This window comes from Mastomys coucha, unplaced genomic scaffold (assembly GCF_008632895.1).
Source record: "Mastomys coucha isolate ucsf_1 unplaced genomic scaffold, UCSF_Mcou_1 pScaffold20, whole genome shotgun sequence".
NCBI lineage: Eukaryota > Metazoa > Chordata > Mammalia > Rodentia > Muridae > Mastomys > Mastomys coucha.
Window position 1 is genome coordinate 103,234,248 of NW_022196903.1, and position 15,600 is coordinate 103,249,847.

Here is a 15,600-nt window from a genome sequence, read left to right on the forward strand (position 1 = left end):
GTCCACTAGGAGTTAACAGCAGAAGTAGGCGCCATCTTGCCATGGCGAATGCCTCTCAAGATTCACGGTTCCCCACAGAACTCTATTAAAGGATCACAACATTTGGAAGGCAGAACTATTTATCTAGAAGACTAAAGAATTAGCTTAGAAATATCTGTCCTTCTCCACAGGAAGACCAACATAGTCAAATTGACCATTGAGGGCTCACAGAAACTCAAAAAACAACCAAAGAGCAAGCCTGGACTGGACCTAGATCTTATATACATATAGCAGATGTGCAGCTTGGTCTTCATGAAGGTTCTCCAACAACTGGAGCATAGACTGTCTCTGAATTTGTTACCTGCTTTGTGCATCCCTCCTATTCCCCTAATGGGGCTGCCTTCTCTGGCCTCTGTGACTTCTTCTCTGGCTTCTGTGGCTTAGTTCTATAGTGACTGATGTCCTGAGGTTAGAGGTAGGGGATTGAGGCAGTGGAGGAAGGTATTAAGGGGGTTTCACCTCATTTCATAGGAGAAGGGGTAAGGATAATGTGGGAGGGGCTGAAGGGAGACTCAGAGGAAAGAGGGGGATGATATTGGGATATAAAGTGAATACGTATATTATTAATGAAAATCAAAACTAAATATCTGTTGTAGGCTAAGTGTTTGGCTCATTTTTGAATAAATTGGCAATGAAGTCTCTCATTTATGCCATATTCTTATATTTCAATAATCTTTAAAAATGAAATTTGGCATAGTGTGTAAAGTATTAAAATAAATTAGAAATCAAAAGAACTTCAATGCATGATAAAACCAGCAGAAAAGAGTTAGGCAGCAAAGCTCACTTTTATATGTGAATATAGTCTTTGATAAATTAACATGTGACCCAAATCCTAAAGAAACCATATGAAACACACATGTGCACATGCAAACATGTGCTCCACCATCCACATATACACCACACACAATGTCATAAAGAGTTATTTGTATGTTAATTATTTTATTATTGAGATAAAACACATTATATAAAATAAAACAGGAAGAGGAGATAAAAGGAGAAGTTAGAAGAAACTACAAACATTAGTTTGTGGAGTCAAACTCTTTCAATATTAACTATATCTTAATTAAAAGTCTAGATATTGTGAGAGTAGAAACTGTCAGAACAGTGTGTGAGCTAAGGCTATATTGTCTCCACAAAAGATACTACACTTTAAAATAAAATAAGAAGATATATACAATATTAAAACAGTTGTCAAAGGACAAATGAATATGGCTATATTAGATAAAGTACGGTTTAGAATTAAGATTATTCACTGAAATAGTAAATACAGAAAAGAATTCAGTTCCTAAGCAAGGAAAAAAAACAAAACAAAACAAAAACAAAAACAAAAAAAAAACCTAAATGATCATTCACATCCAAGATTTTAAATGCAAAGGAGAAATGGGCACAATTATAAGGAATAACAGTTGGGATTGGTATCTCATGTATGAAATATTGACATTCAATATGAAGAGGCAGGATAATAGTCATGAGTTTGAGGCTTACCAGGGTTACACAATGAGTTCCTTCCTGGCCAGTCAAAGATGTAGAGTGAGACTATAGCTCAAAAACTATAAGTAAGAACTATAAGTATTAAATAAATAATTAAATGGTAAGGCTGACAAATCTAAAATAACAAAGAATAATAAACATACAGACCAAAGAAAGAATATTAAAATCTCCAAGGGGGCCAACTATATAAAGGTAGATCTATTAGAATTATATGTGATTTCTCAACAGAGACTCTCAAGTCCTGAAGGTCCTGATCAAGATGTCCTATAGACTTTACAAGACTACAGATGCCAGCCCAGAACTTCTATATCCAGCAAAACTTTCAATCACCAAAGACAGAGAAAATAAGATATTCTTTATTAAGGTCATATTTAACAATGTTTATCAACAAATCCAACCCTATAGATGGTACTAGAAGGAAAAGTCTAACCTAAGGACTATTCCCATGAACACACAGGAAATAAATAATCTCATACCAGCAAAACTAAAAGAAGGGAAACAAACACAAATGCACATACACACACACACACACACACACACACACAAATATATATATAAGTTTGGGTGACATTAAATCCCAAAAGTAATAAAATCATGGTTTCTGTTCTCTGTATAGACAACTCCAATAGTATCCAGCAGCAACACTTCCTCACCAGTAACTGCCAGTAACATACATAGTCAGTCATAGGTGAAGGTTCCACTTTCCCAGGGTGAGATGCTCTGGAGAGTGTTTTCAGGTCCTACAATCAGCCAGCATCAAGGCTGTTCAGAGAAAGTGATGCGTTCATAGTATGTGAGTTGGGGTGGAAGTGGGCATAAAGTAGCAAACCCTGGAGAAGCTTAGAAGCTTAAAACAGTCAAAAGCATGTGCCATAAGCTTCTCATATTCTCTGGGAGGCTGAATATCTCTGAGAGCCCTGCAGCTGATGCTTCCAGTGGGAAATAAAACCTCTGAGACCTGGCCAAGACTTGATGGAATAGTGAAAGCAATGCTATCTTTCCAGATAATCAAAGTTAATCTTTCCACAATCCTTCTAAGAAGATAAGCTATTTAGGTACCTGATTTAATTGCAGGAATCCCCATAGGAAAGATGAAAAACAACTGATGTTCCTTCATTCTATCTACAAACCACTTAATACTTGGCCATTGGAAACTACAGGGTATCAAACACTGTGAATTTTGATGGGTAAAAATGAGTACCATAATGTTTTCTTCTCTGCCTCTAATGAGTGAATGGATTGTTTACATAAGAGAAGAAAAATGAGTTTTTCAGAGATAAATTGCCAAGGAAAATATGTTTTTCTAATCAGCATAAGGTAGATGGGAGTAGTTTGGGACTACAGGTGGAGGAAAATCTATGTGCTAAGAATGGTTTTGTTCTAAAACCGGAAGAAAGTAATACAATCTTAGGAAAGGAGACTAAAAAAGATTTCCAGCTGAAGGCAAGTTTAAAGGGGAATTTAAACATAAATCTTGCATTGCATGTTAAGATGTATGACCTATTTCTTCAAGAAGGAATGAAAGAAGTCTCTCATGCCTAATTGTAGCTTATTTCTTTCAAAAATATAAATAACCACTTTGTTTTACATTAAAGCCAGGTACATGCTATGAATCATATGCTATATTTTCCCATATAAACTATCCCACCATTACCATCCTCATTACTCATAGTGACTTTCCAACATTCCATCATGTGGACCACATTCCATGTTTTATATAATTCTATTATTCCAAAAGTGTGGCCATGAATGCAAGAAGCCCATGTTGTATCTTTAGCCAAATTTGGAGACTGTTGCACCCTCCTTTCTCTCCAGAGGCTATTATCCACCAGCCTGACGGGAAGAGATGGAGCAAAGGTGGAGAAGAAGACGCAGAATTCAAAGGGCCCTGAGTATGGATGGAACGCTCTCAATGGACTAATACAGGATGAGTCTACTTTATTCTTTCAGGGTTAGGGTGTGGGAAAAAAGGACTAACTGGTTAGCATCTAGCAAACAGGAAGAACCGATTGGTAATAGGATAGAACCTAAATATCATGCAGGTGGGAAGACACAGTGAGACATGTGTGGGGTCATACAGCCTTGCAGAGAGCCCTATATAATAAGATCAGTTTTTTTCACACAATGCCAGGCAAGGCAAACCACCTGTGTTCAGGGACACTCTGCAGACAAATTCACAGACAGAAAAGCCCCACTAAACAGGGACTCTACAATTTTGGGCCAAGCTCAGAAAGCCATCATATCATCAAGCCTCCATAGGACCACTGATGCCAGAGAAGGTAATCCTCTGCTACATATGCAGCTGGAGCCATGGATCACTCCATCTTTGGTTGGTGGTTTAATTTTGTTGTTCTTCCTATGGGGTTTCAAACCCCTTCAGCTCCTCAGCTCCTTCAGTGTTTCACCTAACTCTTCCATTGGGGTCTCTGTGCTCAGTCTGATGGTTGGCTGTAAGCATCCACGTCTGTATTGGTAAAGCTCTGGCACAACCTCTCAGGTGAGAGCTATCTATACCAGGCTCCTGTTGGCAAGTACTTCTTGGCATCAGCAATAGCATATGGGTTTGGTGTCTGCAGATGGGATGGATCCCTAGGTGGGTCAGGCTCTGGATGGCCTTTTCTTCTGCCTCTGCTTCATCCTTTGTCCCTGAATTTCCTTTTGATAGGAGCAGTTCTAGATTAATATTTTTGAGATGAGTGGTTGGCCCCATCCCCCAACAGGGGACCATCCCTATCCACTGGATATGGCCTCTACAGGTTTTCTCTCCCCTCTGGTGGGTATTTCTGCTAATGTCTTCTCTGTTGGGTCTTGGAACCTCTTGGGTCCCTGACATCTGTGACTTTCTAGTGGCTACCCCCAGTTCCCCATCCCCACTGCTACATGTTTCTGTTCTGACCCTCTGTAGTTCTCCCCTGTCTCCTCCCACACATGATCTTGCCCCCTTTCTCCTCCCCCTCCTCTCTGCCTCCCCTGAAAATACTTTTGCAGAAAAGTAAGCAACACAGCTCTCCAGGGGACAGCACTTTTCATTAAAGAAAAAAAAATATTAAAAATTGTAGGATCAAGGAATGATTGACATAGTACAATAGGCATATTGTAGGCCCTTTTATACAACTTTTTCTGATAAATTTAAGTCATAATTATTGAGCAAAATGTGTAATTTCTTGGCTTTCCCATCTAATGAGTTCATTCAGGTATGGCTATGAATTCTGGCATGAATACTTGAGTATCCTTCTGTTTTGTAATCAAATACACATAGACATCAACAGCCACAGGTAAGCTTTTCATTCCAAGTTGCTTTAAATATATGGTGAGGAAATCTTCATGTTACTTGATATGTTACATGATGATCCACAAAACAAGAAATACTCAGAATATGTTGGCAGTAAACCTGAATGGCATTCCTCTATGAGTCTGCAGGTGAACAGATTCCAAGCCTCCCCTTGAAGAATTTGACCTAAGAGTATAAAGAATAAGCTTCCTAAAGATCAAAGGAAAACTTGGAATTGAAAGAAGAAAATTAGTTAATAGATGCTACAGGAGAAGAAATATAGCTGCTCAGGACTGCTTCAAAGCAACAACTATGCCTAGGGGTTTTCAAATACTTTCATCTTATCATGCCCCTTTCTTCTATAAATCCAGAACTTCGTTTCCAAGGAAATTAATGTAAAAATGCATTATGACAGGGAAAAGAGGGAGAGGAAGCCAAACATTGTAGCACATGCCTTGCAAGCCTTGTTTCTGTAATATTTTCTAATCAAGAGCAATAATGAATTTCTAAATACAACTCCTACTCTCTGTCCCCATGTCACATCATTTATCCTTGCTAGATTTAATGACCAAGATGTAAAGAAAAACAACTGTGCAAATGAATGCTCACGAATTTACTGACCAAAACCCAAATGGCTTTGTATTGAAGATATTCAGTGAAGATATTTAAGTTGCAACATAGTACCTTCTCTGAGAAATCTTCTTATGTAGGGCATTTGAGGGACCTTAAAACATGTATCTTTGAATTTAGTTGACTTGGGACAAAGGGATGGCTTAGCAGATAAGGACACTTGACGTTCAAAGACATGAAACCATTCTATCAAACTTGGAACAAAATGATGACAAGTAAAATTTAAAATTTTACCTCTGATACTGAAAACAAAAACAACAAAAAGAAAAATGAAAGTAAACAAACAAAACCAAAAATAACTAAAACAATACTAATTCACCATGAGAAACTATGTATGACCAAAGCAGCTCTATCTGAACCAAGAACAGTTTGCTCTGTCTCTTCACAGAAGAGAGTGAAGGTCTACATGATTATGACTGACTAACTTCAACAGTAAAAAAAAAACCAATAAAGAAGATCACTTTGGGATGTTAAAGACTTCAGGAGGCCTCTATTTGGTGCATGATGAACCACAAAATTCCTTTGTCCTGGAAGGGAATTGCTTGTAGTTAAACACACATTTCCATTGGCTCAGCACATACAATCCAATTATAAAGCATCTTTGCATACTGGAGATTTAGAGTCAAGCAAGATATAACCACATCTCTGAGTCTGCTGATGAGAGCAAATGCTATATACATAGGCATTGCAGAGAAGAGTGAAGAATTCTGGATAGAAGACAAAAGATAACTTTTTGTTTTAAATTTTTTATTGTGCATTTTATTTACATTTCAAATGTTATCCCCTTTCCAGATCCCTCCAAAACCCCCTATCCCGTCCTCCCTCCTTCAGCTACTAAGAGGGTGTGCCCCCTACCCACTCATCCATTCCTGCCTCCTCACACTCGCATTACCCTACACTGGAGCATCAAGCCTTCACAGGACCAAGGGCCTCTTCTCTCATTGATGCCCAACAAGGCCATCCTCTGCTACATATATGTCTGGAGCCATGGGTCCCTCCCTATGTAGTCCTTGGTTGGTAGTTTAAACCATGGAGACTCTGGTTGGTTGATATTGTTCTTCCTATGGGGTTGCAAAACCCTTCAGCTCCTTTGTTTTTTCTCTAACTCCTCCATTAGGGACCCTGTGATCAGTTCAGTGGTTGGCTAAGAGCATCCACCTCTGTATATGTCAGGTTCTGGGAGAGCCACTCAGAAGAAGCTATATTAGACTCCTGTCAGCAAGCAAGCACTTCTTGGCATCCATAATAGTGTCTGACATTTGTGACTGTATAAAGGATAGATCCCCAGGTGGGACATACTCTAGGTGGCCTTTCCTTCAGTCTTTGCTCCACACGTGGTCTCCATATTTGCTCTCGTGAGTATTTTGTTACCCCTTCTAAGGACCAAAGCACCTACACTTTGGTCTTCCTTCTTCTTGAGCTTCATGAGTCTGTGAATTGTATCTTGGGTATTATGAGCTTTGGGGCTAATACCCACTTATCAGTGAGTGAACAGCATGTGTGTTCTTTTGTGATTGGGTTACTTCACTCAGGATATTTTCTAGTTCCATCCATTTGCCTAAGAATTTCATGAATTCATCATTTTTAATAGCTGAGTAGTACTCCATTGTGTAAATGTACCACATTTTCTGTATTCATTCATCTGTGGAAGGACATCTTGGTTCTTTCCAGCTTCTGGCCATTATAAATAAGGCTATGAACATAGTGGAGCGTGTGTCCTTGTTATATGTTGGAGCATCTTTTGGGTATATGCCCAGGAGTGGTATAGCCGTGTTGTCAGGTAATACTATGTCCAATTTTCTGAGGATCCACCAGATTTATTTCCAGAGTGATTATACCAGTTTGCAATCCCACCACCAAGGAAGGAGTATTCCACTTTCTCCACATATTAGCTAGCATCTTTTGTCACCTGAATTTAACCCTATTAAAAATGAGGTTCAGAGCTAAACAAAGAATTCGCAACTGAGTGAACATGGATGATTGAGAAGCACCTAAAGCAATATTCAACATCCTTAGTCATCAGGAAAATGTAAATCAAAACAACCATAAGATTCTACCTCACACCAATCAGAATGGCTAAGATCAAAATACAGCTTCTTAAGAGCACAAAGTAACAGATAGAATTGGGCAAAGTGTAGGAGATATTTGACCTTTTGTAGAATGAAGAACTGTGAGAGTGACATATCTAGATTTAAAAATCTAGTTTAATCCTAAGCAAAAATTTAACATCATACCATGCTATTACAAACAGTATTGTCATGTAGCTGATTAAATGAATTAAGTTCACCTAAGTACCCTGTGTATCACATACCTACTTCTATGAAAAAAATGGCCACAATCACATAATTCAAAAACCCTTAATATGCTAAATAATATACAATGTTAACTTGCTTCAGGTATCGGTAATGGAGTTTGGTTGCCTAAGTGGTTGAAAACTGACTCTATTAGAAAAAAGTATCAATGAAAGGGAGTCCAAATTTCAAGTGTAGTGTGTTTTACTGCTTAAACTATATTATAGAGTACTCAATGGAAGATGTCATACAAGTTGGAAAAAGGGTTTTTTTTTTCAGCTCTTACCAATCACTGTAGAAGTATAATTAGTTAAAAGTACTGTCAAATTATATTTGTTTCATTTGTTGACTCACTGCCTTGTTTAAAAATTATAAAACCAAGTTTACTTCAAATACAATTGTGACAGGAAACCACACACAGGCATGCATGTATGTGCACACACAGAAACACACAGAAACACACACACACACTCTATGATCTCTATGACCACAACCACAACCATTCATAGAAAAGTGAGTTTTAACATCTGCAGTACCCTAAAAATCTTAAATGATAAATAAATTTGCAAAAAGATTTTTAAAAAGCTACAAGTATGAATTCATTGAAGAAACAAAATTAAAATGGACCTCATATTTACCATATTTTAAAAATACCATACATGATCACAAAATAACTACTAAAATATGCTTAGGAAACTACTACAAGAATTGCATAAGAAGTCACATTTCATTAAAGAAATACAAAATACAAAAAGGAAGAAATAGAAAAACTCTAAATTGTAAGAATTATCTAAAATGTGGGAAAACCTAGGATTATGGAGCACACTGGAGAATGAATGAATGAACGAATGAATAAATAAGGTACTGAATATCAAAAAAAAGTTGAAGAGATTGTGTATTGAACAAGGAACGGGTAAAGGAACAGTGACTATGCTGATAATACTAAGAGTTTATTTTGTAGAAAGTGTTATTTTACTTTGATTTATGTATTCGCATGTATGTATGTGTGTGTGCATATGCACAGGTCCCAATAAAAGCCAGAGAAGGGTACCATATCCTCTTTAGGTAGAATTATAAGCAGCTGTAAGCCAAACAATGAAAGAGCATTATGGTCACTTAGCTGTGGATAGCCTTAGTGTTTTGTTGTGTATGCCAGAAACATTACTAGAGATGTGAGAGAATGAGTATAAGATATTTTTAGAAATAATCAAATACATCAAGTAGAAATAACTATGTTTAGTATATCCTTAACAAAATGAATGGCATGAAAGTTAATTTTCAATCTATCACAGTAAAAATGCTGGAAAGCTAAAGCAAGAACAAGTTTTTCTATAAGATCATGAGATAAAAGGAATATGTTTTATATATTTAATATAAAAATAAACTTCACAGTTCAGTAACAGAAAAACAAAATAAAAATATTTTAAATGCAGTACTATCAACTCAGTATTCTCTGTACAAAAATAGAATAATTTAAAACTGTATATATAGAACAAAGATTTCTATGACAGTTAAAAGAATCACCACCAAGCACACATAAATGCCAGAAATGCTAAGGAAAATTATTCATTTTAAAGACCAAATTAAAATGAAAGAAAAAATAAATACCTAAGTTAATGGACAAGTGGTAAATATAAGATAACAGTGATTTTCCCTCCTTTAATGTCTTCTCAGGACAAAGGGTGAAGGAAGGCAGAAAACAAAACTGGGGAGGAGCATATAACATATGTAAGTTTTAAATGTTTGTAAAACAATAGTATGAAAGATGGGAAATAGGAGGATTTGGGTCTTTGAAAGATTATATCATTTATGAGACTCATAACATTAATTATAAGTAAACTATAGCACAAAACAGATTCATACTATATAATCCCTCTGTAAGAAAGTCAAATAAAGGTCCTATATCAAGAGTAGGGACCATACAGATTACTTAAAATGATGAGAGAAAAGAAAAATGTGAACCAAGTATAAATGAGACAAAGAGGAAAACCAACAGATATAAATTTAGACAAAAGTCTTTTTAGTTACAGGTGAATTTGGTATAAAACAATATGAATGCTGCAAGAGAAAGCTTATAAAGCTGAAAAGGATATGCTCAGTTTGAATAATTACACTTTGAACAGAAATAACTGAACACTTAAATTCAAAACATGGTAAAACAATTTGAGTTATAAACATAAGAAAGCTTGGTGTTCAGTTCATGTCAAATAGGGAAGATAAGTAAAGGTGATTTCAGAAATAATTCCACAGTAGCTAAGAAGTGTACTCTGTACACTTTATTAAATTTAGTACTATTATAGTATTAGTAAATAGTAATAATAATAGTAAATAGTAATAGTAAATTTAATATAAGATTAACATTTTATATTAAATAGTTCAACAAGCTGATATTAATTGGTGCAGCTGGTTGACACAATCATTCTAATCTTTATTAAAATTTGTGTGTATGTGTGTGTGTAAGTGTGTGTGTGTGAGTGTATGTGTGCATGCACACAGATGTGTGTGGGCTCATGTATGCAATGAGTGAGTGATGGTCCTAAGACAACTTTAGATATTGATCCTTACCTTAGATTGTTTGAGACAGGTACCCTCATGGTTTCTGCCAAGCAAACTAGCTGGCCCTGAGAAGATTCTCTTATCCTCATCTCCCATCTTGTGTGTTTGGATTAGAGGTATCCCTTACTGAATCTGATATTAACTGGGATTTGAATTCAAGTCTTCATGCTTATGTAGCATGCACTTTATCACTGCTTCATATCCCCAGTTCTCCAATGTTCCTCATACATTATAATCTCTGTGGGTAAAGAAAGAGATAAACTAGATATAAGGAAGCAAACTATTTCAAAGGTTATTCAATATTAAAAGTTCTTGGAATTTCTATTAATCATAGATTTTGATTTTGATGGTGTGTGTGTGTGTGTGTGTTTGAGAGAGAGAGAGAGAGAGAGAGAGAGAGAGAGAGAGAGAATAAAAATTGAGTGTCAAGTGGTATATTTGGGACTTATTTTCCTTTAGTTGTCCTATCCTAAAATTTCCTTGAGTTTTATCCTCTATTGCTTTTGTCATCTCTATTTCCTTTAAGGGGAATCTATAACAAGGATTTATTACCTACAAGTGAAGTTTCTAGGTCTCAATTCCTGATGATGGTTATATCTTTATGATCTTGTTTGAGGAACTGCAAACAAGACATGAATTTCTTTAAATATTTTGTTTATTCTTAATGGAATGGTAAAATTTTATTTCCTCCTTTTATGAAGCACAGCAACACTCTGGCTTATAAAAATGTATTCTCAAAATGCAAATGAAAGAAACTTATGCCTGCAATGTCGCCAAATCTCCAGAGCCAACAAAATGGAAAGAATCACTCTCAAGCCTAATTGTCTGAATGATGGGTTTGAACCTGAAATCAGCTTCCAAGAAGCCATGTAAATAAGTTTGGTGATTTGTCGAAGACTGTATTAGCCAGGGTTCTCTAGAGTCACAGAACTTATGGTAGTCTCTATGTAGTAAAAGAATTTATTAATGACTTACAGTCTGTAGTCCAACTCCCAACAAAGGTCAGCAGCAGCTGTGAATGGAAGTCCAAGGATCTAGCAGTTGCTCAGTCCCACAAGGCAAGCAGGCGAAGCAGAATGAGCCTTCCTTCTCCCAATGTCCTTATATAGATCTCCAGCAAAAGGTGTGGCCCAGATTAAAGATGGGTGCCACCACACCTTTAATCCCAGATGACCTTGAACTTGTAGATCTTCCTATTTTAATCTTCTGGGATTCATAGCCACTATGCCTCAAGATCTCTATGCCAAGATTCATTGTATCTCTCAGCCTCCAGATTAGGGCCACAGATGAGCCTTCTAATTCTGAATTGTAGTTCATTTCAGATATAGTCAAGTTGACAACCAGGACTAGCCACTACAAAGACTAATTTCTAAGAATGATTTAGAATTCAGATGTGTTCCCCCAGGTGGGGATACTGCCTGATAGATGGTAGATCCCTATGCCTTCTCTTTCATTGAAGTTAGAAAACACATTTTGAAGCAAAAGTCAATTACTCATGTACTGGCTGCCTTTACTTTTGATAATTTGAAACTGTCTGTAGGAAGAAAGACATCTAATACTTGTATATTCTAAAAAGTAACTATTATGAAAATAAATAAATTAATGAGTATTTACTCAGTATCCTTTTGTGCTTTACATGTTTTAACTCATTTGATCCTTGTAAATGTCTTGTAAAGTCCTTTCAGATCCCTCATTTTGAACATGAGAAATTGATGCCAGTGATTTATAAAAGTTGCCCAGGTTTCTGAAGAACTCATCTGTCAAGCTCAGTTTTCTTCCAGCCACCACAGTTTTATTCTGTTTTGCTTTGGTCTTGAAACACAGTTCCTGGAGAGCTAATTTGTCACGCATTACCAACTCATTGCTTTCAAGGACCCTATAACATGTGAACATGGAAAGGCCTTGGTATTTGACTGTAAATAGCAACCCTGTCATGAAAGTTTTAAGATATGTCTTTTTTTGTGGACACACCGGCATGCCAAATCACAGAAACAGCTGTGCATACTGATGAAAATGGTACTTTTTTAAAGTTATCTTAAATTGAAATAATTTGTTTCCTAAAATATTGATCAATATTGCTTGAGGATGGCACATTAATATTTTTTATGCTTATCAGGAGTTGTGAGATTCCTATAATGATCTCTGTTTAGGCAAAAACAGGTGTGAGAAATAATCAAGTTCATTCTGTTTATGTTGAGAGAAGTATTAACATGAAAGAAAAGCTCCGAGGGTACTAGTTAGTTCATGTTGTTGTTTGTCCTAAGGGGCTGCAAACCCCTCAGCTCCATTGGTCTTTTCTCTCAACCACCAACCAAGGACTGCACATAGAGGGATCTGATTGTTCAAGCAGCATGTGTATGGTAGAGGATTGCAAAATCGATCATCAATAGGAGGAGAGGACCTCGGCCCTGTGAAGGTTCTGTGCTCCAGTGTAGGGGAATGCCAGGGCTAGAAAGTGAGAGAGGGCGGGGTGGCAGGCATGGGGAGGGGGGAGGCAACAGGGGTTTGTTTTTGTTTGTTTTTTTGTTTTTTGGAGGGGAAATTGGGAATGGAGAAATTCGCATGTAAATAAAAAAATATCTAAAATTAAAAAAAAAAAGAAAGAAAGAAAAGAAGACTTTGATAATACAACTATTTATGCAGTGCACCTAAGAATGCACCCAAAGGACTTTATAGTCAGGGCTATTTACTGAAGATGTAAGCATAAACCAAAATGTTTCTGAGATCTTCAAATTTAGAAGTAGCAAGCAGATAAACAGAACATGACCTGGCAAATGAATACGTGAGAAGAAACCTTTCAGAATCTATCATATAGCTATATAATAAATGAATTTATAATATGTTAGAATTCTAACTCACTTATCAATTGCAGATGATAGCGTATGACATCTTATAATGGCATTTGCAACTAAAAATAATTAATTCATGATAATATTGATACTGGTTCTTGATATTATAATTTGTACATTCAGATACGTTTTCATGAACATTGTAATATACCAGTTAATTACTCCAACTCATAAATTTCATAGTATGGGCTGGAATTCCATCCCTATAGCCTCAGTCAGTAAGCCTCACTCAACTACATTTATAAAGCAAGAAAATATAACCCAAGTAAATATTTCATATTTATTACTCCCAGTAGTAACCATTATCCTATATACTTCACTATCTTTACTGTCTGTAATACTATGAGAAATAAAGTGATGAGATGTGGAATTGACAGGAATATCCTTGTACTTCCAAATTTAGGTTGTTATTGTTGTTGTTGTTGTTGCTTTGTAAAATACATAATAACAGATAAAAAAGGTTCTTAGATGAAATATTGGAGTGTAAATTTGGAATATTTGAGTACTCTACTAATAGTTGTTAGATTGCCACGGGCCGGCCTATCTGGGCCTCCCTTAACCTGTGGGAGAAACGGGGGTCCTAGTCAGGTCGACAAGGTGTAGGCGAAGAAATGATGGCAGAGATGACACATGAAGTATAAGATCTAAATATATTTCTTAGAAATGGCATCAGACTTTTATAGTCATTGCAAAAGAGAGATGGTAAATCTGGCAGCTCAATAGTTGAGGTACATCTGAGGCTATCTGAAACATACTGGGTCTAAAGCAGCAGCTATCTCCTCTGAACTGGTGCTGCATCCCCCAGTCCCAAGCTCTCTGGGCCTGGGGGAATGCGGATTGCATGAATCTGAGTCCTAGCCCATCTACGTTCTAGTGCTAGTCCTTCTGTGAGTCCAAGTGGTAGTCCTTCACCTTGTCCTAGTCCTTATACAAAGTGAAAAGCAGGCTTAAGTAGCATACAGCAAGCAGGGCAAATGTCAAAAGTCATGTAGGTAGGCAGGGGTTACAGCAAAGGACGCAAGGTTGAAGTGACATAGGCAAGTGACCCCCACACCAAGGTCAGCAGGGTCTGGTAGCTAGGTGTGAAGCAGGAGGAAGAGGAGTGGAGCCCTCCCTGTTGAGGTATTTTGATATTCCTAGGCTAATTCTCTCGTTCTGCTGAAGGCAATGACCAGGAGATTTCAATCTAGCATTTCCTGCTAATTCTCTGGGTCTAGCTGGGGGCAGGCAGTGAGGAGTTCCGACCTCACACTTTTAGCTAATGTCCTTGAGTGGAAGCCCTTAGATTACTCTCCAGTACGTAAAACATTTCTAACTATTGTAAACTATCTATTGCCCTAAGGGATGTACTCGACCTCTGTTGCTAGCTCTAGCAAGGCAGTATCCTAGAGAGAAATTACAAGTTATGGACAGCTTGGTATTAAACTAGGATAGTTGGAAACATTGTGCTGGCCAGAAAATAGTGTCCAATCTTAGCCATTTATGAATCATTACTTGGGGTATCTTTATGCCTAATTATGAGGGCGTGTTGATGATTGGAAAGACTGATCTGGAACACGTCTGAGTTAGGGCGACTGTCTGAATATCCAGGAGGCACAGATCTCCTTTTGGATTCTTACTGCCTCTTATCTTTTATCAGGATTTTATCCCCAATATTTTGGATGTGACTGGAGTAGACGAGTGTGTGTAGCATTAGATCAATGTGCTTTATAATTCATGAAACACCACACACATGCACACACACACACACACACACACACACACACACACACACGTGTATACATTGTTCCCAGTCATAATTCTCCTGTAATGTAAACCACACACTGCATGAAAAAGGAGACTTATTATCTGCATGAGGTGGCATGGGATTAAAGCAGTAAAAGATTAAAAGATGAAAAAATAGAACTATATGAACATGAAGAAAGCCTGTTCCTTAGGTTCCTGTCCTTGTCCTTGTCTTGGTCCTAAGTATCAGCAGAGAAGCAGTGATTTTTTTTTTTTAAATATGGAACACTTCACGAATTTGCATGCCATCCTTGTGCAGGGGCCATGCTAATCTTCTCTGTATTGTTCCAATTTTAGTATATGTGCTGCCGAAGCGAGCACGAAGCAGTGATTTTTACCATGTTATTTTCTTATCTTTGTTGCCTTGTTCCTAAGTGGATATGCAGAGGCCTGAGGTAACAGATCTGTCTAGCTATTTTAAACTTGCATATTAAAGTTACTGCCAGGTTCACTAAACTTTCTCTGCACAAGAGGAAAGGATGTAAGTCTGGTCATTTGGTAGTATGGGGCTGTTAATGATCCATGAGGGGCTAGCAGTTTTCTTTAAAATAGAATTGGCAGCTTGACCGATGGCATTAACCAAATTGACCAGATGTCTTGTACATGGTTAAAGGCATTCTAATTAACCACTCAGTACCAACAACTGATCTGATTTTTGTTAAAGAAATCCCATTAAAGAAATAACAAG

The 15,600-nt window shown here is 37.1% G+C and overlaps 1 non-coding gene across 1 annotated transcript; it reads right to left on the bottom strand.

Annotated features, from left to right (window-relative positions):
- Nucleotides 1-15,126: 15,126 nt before the first annotated feature.
- On the bottom strand, nucleotides 15,127-15,233 carry LOC116100057. Its single transcript, XR_004122426.1, has one exon. It is a non-coding gene; the product is annotated as a U6 spliceosomal RNA (small nuclear RNA).
- Nucleotides 15,234-15,600: the final 367 nt, after the last annotated feature.